The following is a 9,896-nucleotide window of genomic DNA, read 5'->3' as shown; positions in this document are numbered from 1 at the left end:
GTTATACACAAGGCCTTCAGCAAGTGTGAGCTTTTCTATAGGTGTCCTTTCTAGTCTCCCCAAGAAACACTGGTTCTTGAGTAAAATTTGACAAAACAAAATGGCAAGATGTTTGTGGGTGAGAAGGTGTAAGAGACACAGAATGCTGAGGGAATGGTCAGTGTCACACTGTACTAATAACTGAGCCCCAGTGTGTGATCCAATTCATTATCTCCAGGAGACAACACTGGTATTGAGACAGTTCCCCAAAGTGCTTTGCCATACCTGATTCCTCTACTCATCTTGCCCTCATTAAGAAAATAAAACCCGCCAGCCTGGTCTACCGAGTGAGTTCCAGGACAGCCAGGGCTACACAGAGAAACCCTGTCTCGAAAAAATAAATAGATAAATAAATAAATAAATAAATAAATAAATAAGAAAATAAAACCCAAAATTCTAAAGACTCAGCTTCAGTGTCACATGTAAAAGTAGGAGAAAGTTGAAGCAAGCAAGCTATGCAAAAAATTTATAGAGGACATGTGAGTCACGGGTGGAATGACTTCCTCAAAGCATCTCACTTTCAAACTTTCATTGAGAACACAGGATAAAGCTATATTCAGGCATATTAGCATCAGGGAAGCTCTTTACAGACAGCTCCTGAACCCAGTGATGAAATCATCTCTAAGCTACAACACCAGCTCCTGCTTTCATTGCCATGACACCCATCACACACCCTTCTACGCATGTGTTACCTGCATCTCGGCCAGGATAAAAGATGTGTACCCCAACCCATAGCTCTCTTTCTCTTCTTCATTTCTTCTCCATTGTACTCCTTTTCCCAGAGACGCCTTTGTTAATAAAGCCTCCCACATGAGACCTGAATTGTTTTGGCTGTGATTTGTACAGGAGTGTTCAGTTTCATCTAACATTGGTGGCGAGACTTGCTCAAGACCACCGCGGCATCTTCCAGTAGCCTTCAATCACTTCCTTCTGCTTCTCAAACAGCTTGAAAAAGTCAGTGAAGGACTTCTCCATGGAGTTCAGGTCTGCTCTAAGTCTGTCTCTCTCTTTTAAAACCTTTTGGATTTTGTCTTCAGCCAGTGACTTCTATTTCTCAGCCTCCTCGGCTGATTTGTATACAATCTTCTCAAACCCATCAATGATCTTCTTCATCTCCAAATACTTGGTGCTGAAGTCCTCATACTTGCTTCTCAACTCCACGTTCTCCTGCTGTATCACATTCATCACTGCATCCAGGTCTCTCGGGCTGTATTGTATTGTAGCACATCCACAATAGGCTTTGCAGGAAGGAGATCTTGAGCCCTAAGGACACACAGGGGTGGGGCTGACACAGAAACATCCACAACTCCCAAGAAATCTAAATCTACAAGCTTGGCTTCTATCGGATTTCCCGAGCCAGATGCCTCTGTGTCCTATGCACTATTTGTCACCGGGATCACTGGTAATGGCTGCAAAGGGCTCTCTTTCAGAGAGGGGTCAAATTTAAGTACAAAGACTTAACCAAAAAACTTAACCAAAAAAACCAAAAAACTTAACCAAAAACTTAAACAAGGAAGTTCCAAACTACTCCAGATAATCCATTTCAGCGCCAGTACCTAGAACTTCTGCTGAACTTCTGCTGCATCTCTGAAGCTTTCTTCCTTTGGGTCCAAGACAGGTTCTAGTCCCTGATAGGAGAGCTCCTGCACTAGCTCAATGGGAGGAGTCATCAGCCCACCATCCAAGCTTTTACCTATCTTCACTCCAAACCCAGGATAAGCAAGAAAACCTGTCTCAATTTTTAGAGCGCCTCACAAAGGCCCTATTATGATATACTAATTTAGGCCCTGAAAACTCAGAAGGTAAGCAACTCCTGATGATCTACTTCTTCTCCCAGAGCTACCCCGACATTAAGGCTAAACTTGGGTGTTTGGAGAGGGGGCCCCTAACTCCACAAGCAGAAGTCTTGGCATTGGCTGTAGGGGAAGAAATTACTAAAATCTAGTTCCCTAATTGTTTCTTGATAGGATCGATAAAGATGGCAGAAGCCAATCACTAGGCAAAGAATAAGGCGGGATTTTTGGAGGAAGAGAAGGGGATGCAGAGAGGATTGGGATTCAGACCAGGCAGTGGAGCGGATAAGAAATATCAGACATGTAACCACAGGGACCAATAGTTTGTAGCCTCCGCAGCCCCCTGAGGAGGCTAAGAATGGGGCAAGAAATTCTTCACCCAGCAGTTGTGTTATCTGGCTGGTTTTAAAATATTAAGGCTCTCTGCTGTTTTCCATCGTCGACAACTCAGGTGAGTAAGAGAAAGCGGGCCTCAGGGGCGGTCAGTTGGTGGAACATAAGCAGGAGTAGCTCCAAGCATTCTCAGGGGAGACGGTTGTTAGGTGGCTTAGCAGAGCCTCAATGGAAGTGGAGCCAGCAGCGAGGTATCTCCGAGCTAAGTTGAGAAGGACCAAGGAGACCAAGCAAGGAGCAAGCATGCTTTTAACATCACACGCAACAGCTGGCTTTCAAAGTGGATCATCAGAGAGATGAGAAGGCCAACAGACAAAAGTACCATATGCTGGCAAAGTCTGTGTGACCAGCCACTGCCCAGACTTTCTGGCCTTCTAAGGCTTGGGAACCAGCAGGTCTCTGTAACAAATGTGGTCAATATAGTCATTGGGTAAGGGCTTGCCCTAACCCTTGCAAGAAACCAAGGTCATGCCCCAAGTCCCATCAGGAGGGACATTGGGCTGTCAATTGCCCTCAAGCTGCTCAAGACAGAGGGACAACATTCCCAGGTAACCCTCCAACTGATCTTCTAGGCTTGTCTATGGACAGCTGAAGAGGCACAAACTCCTTTACCCAACCACTTCTATCACCAGTAGGGAGCCCTGGGTAGTCATCATGGTATCTGGGTATCCCATCTCCTTCCACTTGGACACTGGAGCCACTTACTCAGTCCTGACAGAGTTTTGGGGATACTCCTCTCCTCATTCCCCTACTATCAGGGTAAGAGGGCAACCCTATCTTCCTCAGCAAAGAAGACCATTTACTTGCAATTTTAGGGGTGTTCCTCTTACCCATTCCTTTCTGGTAGTACCAATGTGTCCTGTCCCCTTATTGGGAAGGCATTGTCTAGCTAAGTTAGGCGCCTCTGTTTCTTTTGCTCCGTGCCCTCCATTCACTTAAACCCAAGCTCACCAGCAGCCCCTCTCCTCCTCCTAGCCACCCAACCTACTAACTCTAACATGTTGTTTCCTTTGCCACCCGCTCAGGTAGACCCCTGAGTTTGGGATGTCCAGAGCCCCTCCATTGCTAAACATCATTCTTCTGTTGTCATCCAATTACAGGACCTTACCAGGTACATCACCTAAGCTCAATACCCTCTCTCCAGAGCCTCAGGGGACTTAAGCCTATCATCTCTGACCTCCTAAGAAAAAAAGCTACTCTATCCTACCTCTTCCTCTTATACTAACATTAAGAAACCTAATGGAACCTATTGCCTGGTTCAAGGTCTCAGGCACATTAATTCTTCAGTGGTTCCCCTCTATCCTGTTGCGGCTAACCATAACATACTTCTTTCCACTATACCCTTGGGAACTTCTCATTTCTCAGTCCTAGATCTCAAGGATGCATTCTTCTCTATCCCTCTAGATGCCCAGCCATAGAACATCTTTGTCTTTATCTAGACTGACCCTGATACCCATTTTTCTACCCAACTCACCTTTACTGTTCTACCTCAGGGACTCCAAGACAGCCCACACCTATTTGGGCAGGCCCTGGCTTCTGACTTACTCTCTCTGTCTCTCCCTAAATCTAAGATTGTCCATTATGTAGATGACATTTTTCTCTGCTACCTCTCTCTAAAAATTAGCCAAGCTGACACCTCTGCTCTTCTAAATTTCATGTCCAGTTGAGGCTAGAATCTCACCTAAAATCCAGCTGTCTACTCCTCAGGTCACCTATTTGGGACTAACAATTTCACCAACCAACAAAGCTATTGCCTTAGATAAAAATAATCTAATTCAGTCTCTAATTGTTCCTTCTACAAAGAAAGAGATTTTATCATTCATAGGAATAGACAGTTTTTTACATTCCTGGGTCCCTTCCATTTCCTTCCTTTCTCATCCCTTATATGAAGCAGCATTAGACTCCATCCATGAACCTCTTCATAAACCTGTTACCAAGCCTTTTCAAAGGCTCCAGCAGACTCTCCTTCAGGCCCTGACCTGACTTGTTCTTTCACCCTCTATGTAACAAAAAGAGAAGGATTTGCCCTTGGAGTCCTAGGTCACCAACTAAGACCCTCTTTTACACCTGTAGCATACCTGTCAAAAATACTAGATCTAACAATCCAGGAGCCCATCCAAATTGCTGTCATCCCTATATCCACCATTCCATCTAAATATTATGACCTCTTTGTTTACTTCCTCTTTGAACAGAAGAAAGATGATTATAAAATAATGGCCAGACAAATATGGGAGCTGCCCAGATTAGTCTTGCCAGGATATATTAGGATCACAGACTAATCAGCTCTTCTATCAATAATGCAAAACCCTCTTTTTCTATATCCAAGATCCATGCAATCCCAGGTGGGAAACAGGCATTGTTGGTAAGCTCTACCATTAGAAAAAAAAAAAAAAACTGGGTCTGCAGTAAGTTATTTTCCCTTCTGCTTCAGATCTTGAACTCAGCCTACCAACTCCTTAATGTCACCTGACCTTGTGACTTTAAAGATTGCTGGCTATGTGTACCCCCTGGAAATAACTCACAGTTGAAACTTACAGTTTCTCCAGTGATCTTACCAAGCAACCTCATCTCCTTTTATCAGCTGCCCGGACTCCAATGTTGCCATGACCCCAACCCTTTTCTCTCTCTTTTTGGCCTGGCAGACTGTTTTAAGACATCAGGAACACCATTCTGGAGGAACACTAAACTTCATAGACTGCAATAGAACCATAACCCTTGATAGCTCACCTCTGCCATAATGCCCTGCAGTCCAGAACATGTCAATTCTCTGTGGCACTCAGGTATATCATCGCCTACCTGACTACTGGTTAAGAGTTTGCACATTGGTGTTCCTTTGCCCTGAATTAGGAGTAATCTGTGGAAAGGTGCCTCTAACAATCTAAGTTGTAGACCCAATACTTGCCTAACATGACGAGAGGCAAATTCAGGTTGTGCCACTCTGGTTGCTGTGGGAATAACTATAGGTTCTGGGACTGGAACAGGAGGGCTGACTACTTTCCTAACCCTATACAATAAGTTCTCTTCTCAGCTTGATGATAGTATTCGAGAAGTGACCCAAACCATGCTCACCATCCAAAAACATATCCATTCTTTGGCAGCAGTGGTGCTTCAGAACCGACCAGAACTAGAAGTCCTTACAACTAAAGCAAGTGGGCTTTGCCTGTTTCTACAAGAAGTATGCTGCTTCTATGACAACAAATCTGGGATGGTGAGAAACAAAATCCAGCAGCTATAATCAGACATCTAGAAATGTAGGGAACAACGTGAGGAGTCTAATTCCTGGATTTGTGAAAACCCTATCTGGAAATGGATACTTCCCTTTTTAACACCACTTTTCTTCATTTTTTTCTTTACTATTTGTTCCCTGCTTCCTTAACCTCATCTCCAATGACAAATTCAAAAAAAAAATCAAACCAACAATTAATCAGCTTCTTTTACAGGATTAGCAGCCGCTGTCCACAGAGGAGCCTGACTATCAAGTAGGTCCCCGACAATGAAAGTCAGCTACATCCCAAATTTTTATTTTATCTTATTATATTTTTATTTCATCATGTTTTGTTGTTATCCCTTAGAAGCCTGTTCTTTTCTATTGAAAGATGGAGTGGATCCAAAGGGGAGTAGAAACAGGGAGGAACTGGGAGAAATAGTAGGAGAGGAAACTGTAATCAGGATATAATGTATGAGAAAATAATCTATTTTCATTAAAAAGCAAAAATGAGAAAAACTACAAACTGAAAGAACATATAATATGATTCAATCAACCAACTTATGAGAAACTAAAACCTAGCCAATTTGAAAAACAACATTAAAAAAAGAAGAAACATGGAGTTTCCATAATCTTTCTTCCTTTCTTTAAAGTTTTATTTATTTTATTTATTTAATGTGCACTAATGTTTTACCTGCATGTATGTCTGTGTGAGGATGTCAGAGCCCCTGGAACTGAAGTTACAGACAGTTTTGAGCGGCCATGTGGTGCCCTGAAAGATTAAGTACTACTCTTTCAAAGGAACTAAGTTTGTTTCCCAGAACCCATATTGGAAGGCTCATAACTGCCTGGGTCCTCTTTCCAGCAGCCAGTTCTCTGGAAATGCTGATCCATCTCTTCAGCCCCAAGTTCATAATCTTTTAACTGTAAAAGCAAAGGTACCTAGAAGCATGGTGGGGAATTTAACAACTAATTAATTAATTAATTCTAAAAGCTTAAAATAGTTTCCATACTCATGTTGCATGCAAAGATTACACTGAGACAACTGAAGTTGGATATCAACTATTCATTGTTCTGAGTGCCACCATGTTTGAAAATCAATGGCCCATAAAGCAGAGAATGAGCATAAAAGAAAAGAAGGATCTTACAGAACTAAAGGACAGCATGATAAAGTCAGTGTTTCTGTTCTGAGAAAGAAACTCATGGCCTCATTGTTTGTTGGGCAACTGCTCTACCACAGAGCTACATCTGCCAGTTCCATCCAGGAACTTCCTGTTTCAATCATGAGAGAGACATGTAGATAGAAGAATAATAAATGTTGAGAAAACATGAGCAAAAGATCACATCAAGGCTTTGAAAAAAAGGCAGATGATGACAGAGTCTAACCTAAACAAAGTAATGATCCAATGCACACAAAAGTAGAAAGAAGTAGGAGGAAGTAGAGAAGGATGAGACAGGAAAGATGACATGACGAAAGGACATGAGGGAGGAAGGAAGAGTGGGACAAGACTTGAGATGCAGGCTGGGCTATTCCTTTTTTTTACTCTGAGGTAGTTGGAATATCATGGGTGACCATATGAATGAAATAAATCTAATAGACCACTTATCATGAAAATGCCCCCTCTTGTCATTAGGAAATCACCATTGCTATCAATATACTATAGAGCCTTCAGCATGGTGCTGGCACAGAAACAGATCTGTGTGGATTGATGGAATAGAACAAAATCTAGATATGAACCCAGGCAGCTACAGACATCTGATTTTATTTTTTCACAAAGATGCCAAAACTCCACATTAGAGGAGAGAGTACCTCATCTTCAACAAACAGTGCTGAGAAAGCTAAAAACCCGGAGAGGAATGCAACTAGACCTCTGTCGCTTGTTCTGCACAAATCAACTCCAGATGCATCAAAGATCTCAACATGAGACTTGACATTCTAAAACTGGGAAAGAAGAAAGTAGGGAAAACACTTCAAGATAGAGGTGCTAAACACAGACGTTCTGAACAGAAATCCTGTTGCTTAAAAGATCATACCAACAATTGCCACAAGGGAGCCAAGGAAATTCAAAAGGTTTCTACAGTAAAGAGAGTTAATTGAGTGAAGAGACAACTAAAGAATGTGAGAAATTCTTTGCCAGCTATACATCTAGCAGAAGTTTTAATATCTAGAATATGCAAATTAAAACCACTTGGAGGGCCAGCAAAACATCTCATCAGGTAAAGGCCATATAGCCTAACAAGTTGAGTTCACTAGAGTTTGATCCTCAGGAACTACATGGTAGACGGAAAGAATAAAGGCCCATAAGTTATCCTTGGACCTACACACCTACACACACACATGCTAATAATAACTAAATAAATAGAAGTAAAATAAATAAATAAATAAATAAATAAATAATCTTTTTAAAAATTATTTTGAGAGTCTATTTTATCCCAGTCAGAAGGATATTATCAAAAAAGTCACAAGAAATGCTGGTGAGGGTGTGTGGAGAGAGGGACCCTATTCACTGTTGATAAAAGAGTGAACAGGTGCAGCCACTGTGGTAATTAGTGTAGAAATTCCGCAACAATCTAAACATATTTACAATATGACCCATCTATATCACTCCCGGACACAACACAAGGGACTCTATAATTCTATCCCAGTTATATTTACACATTCATGTTTATTGTGGCTCTATTGACAATGTCAAGAAAACAAAACCAACAGAAAAATGGATAATGAAAAGGTGAAGCGCCCTTCATTTCTGCCCCTGCCTGGTCCTTTGGGCTGGGGCAGACACAGAGTTGGTCTGCTCCTGTGGAGATACTGAATCCTGAGTCATCCTAGAGGAGCCACTGCACTCAAAGCAGCCGGTAAGAACTCCATCTCACTCCCTAAGCCCCAGAGATACATCTGGGAGCCAGGGACATTCAGGACACAGCAGCTACCCAAACCCCGCCCCTCCGGAATTCCACTTTCCTTCTGCCCCTGCCTGGTCCTTTGGGCTGAGGCAGACACAGAGTTGGTCTGCTCCTGTCCTGTGGAGATACTGAATCCTGAGTCATCCTAGAGGAGCCATTGCACTCAGAGCAGCCAACACAGAGTTGGTCTTTTCCTGTGGAGATACTGAATCCTGAGCTATCCTAGAGGAGCCACTGCACTCAGAGCAGCAGACACCAAGGTGGTTTGCACTTGGGAGACATCGTATCCACTGCACTGAGAGCAGAAGGATTTCCAGATCCAAGAGGTGGTCTGAGTCCCAGGAGTTCTTCCACCCAGGAGATTAGGATCATAAGACCACAGAGACATCTGGACTCTGAGCAGCTCTGCAACAAGCAAGATAACTGGAAATACAGACTCCAGTCTTACACAGTGAGGGCAGGTAACACTACAGTTAACCAGATGGTGAAAGGCAAGCGCAAGAACATAAGCAACAGAAACCAAAGTTTCTTGGCATCATCAATACCCAGTTCTCCCAATATAGCAAGCCCTGGACACCCCATCACATCAGAAAAGCAGGATTCAGAATTAAAATCACTTCTCATGATGATGCTAGAGGATTACAAGACGGAATTAAATAACTCCCTTAAAGAAATACAGGAGAGTACAAGAAGCCCTTAAAGAGGAATCACAGAAATCCCTTTAAAAAATGCAAGAAAACACAAAGAAGGAATTAAACAAAACCATCCAGGATCTGAAAATGGAAATAGAAACAATAAAGAAAGCTCAAAGGGAGACAACCATGGAGATAGAAAACCTAAGAAAGAGATCAGGAGTCATAGACGCAAGCATCACCAACCGAATACAAGAGATAGAAGAGAGAATCTCAAACGCAGAAGATACGGTGGAAAATATTGACACAGTTGTCAAAGAAAATGCAAAATGCAAAAGACTCCAAACTCAAAACATTCAGGAAATCCAGGACACAATGAGAAGACCAAACCTAAGGATAATAGGTATAGATGAGAATGAAGATTCCCAACTTAAAGGCCTGGTAAATATCTTCAACAAAATTATTGAGGAAAACTTCCCTAACCAAAAGAACAAGATGCCCATAAACATACAAGAAGCCTACAGAACACCAAATAGACTAGACCAGAAAAGAAATACCTCCCATCACATAATAATTAAAACATCAGATGCACAAAACAAAGAAAAAATACTAAAAGCAGTAAGGGAAAAAGGTCAAGTAACATATAAAGGCAGACCTATAAGAATTACACCAGACTTCTCACCAGAGATTATAAAAGCCAGAAGATCCTGGACTGACATCATACAGACCCTAAGAGAACACAATTGCCAGCCCAGATTACTATACCCAGCAAAACTCTCAATCACTATAGATGGTGAAACCAAGATATTCCATGACAAAACCAAATTTGCACAATATCTTCCAACAAGCCCAGCACTTCAAAGAATAATTAATGGAAAACGCTAACACAAGGAGGGAAACTACAACCTAGAAAAAGCAAGGAAGTAATCT

This window comes from Grammomys surdaster, unplaced genomic scaffold (genome assembly GCF_004785775.1).
Source record: "Grammomys surdaster isolate TR1022 unplaced genomic scaffold, NIH_TR_1.0 226, whole genome shotgun sequence".
NCBI classification, from domain to species: domain Eukaryota; kingdom Metazoa; phylum Chordata; class Mammalia; order Rodentia; family Muridae; genus Grammomys; species Grammomys surdaster.
This window is presented reverse-complemented; position numbering follows the sequence as displayed.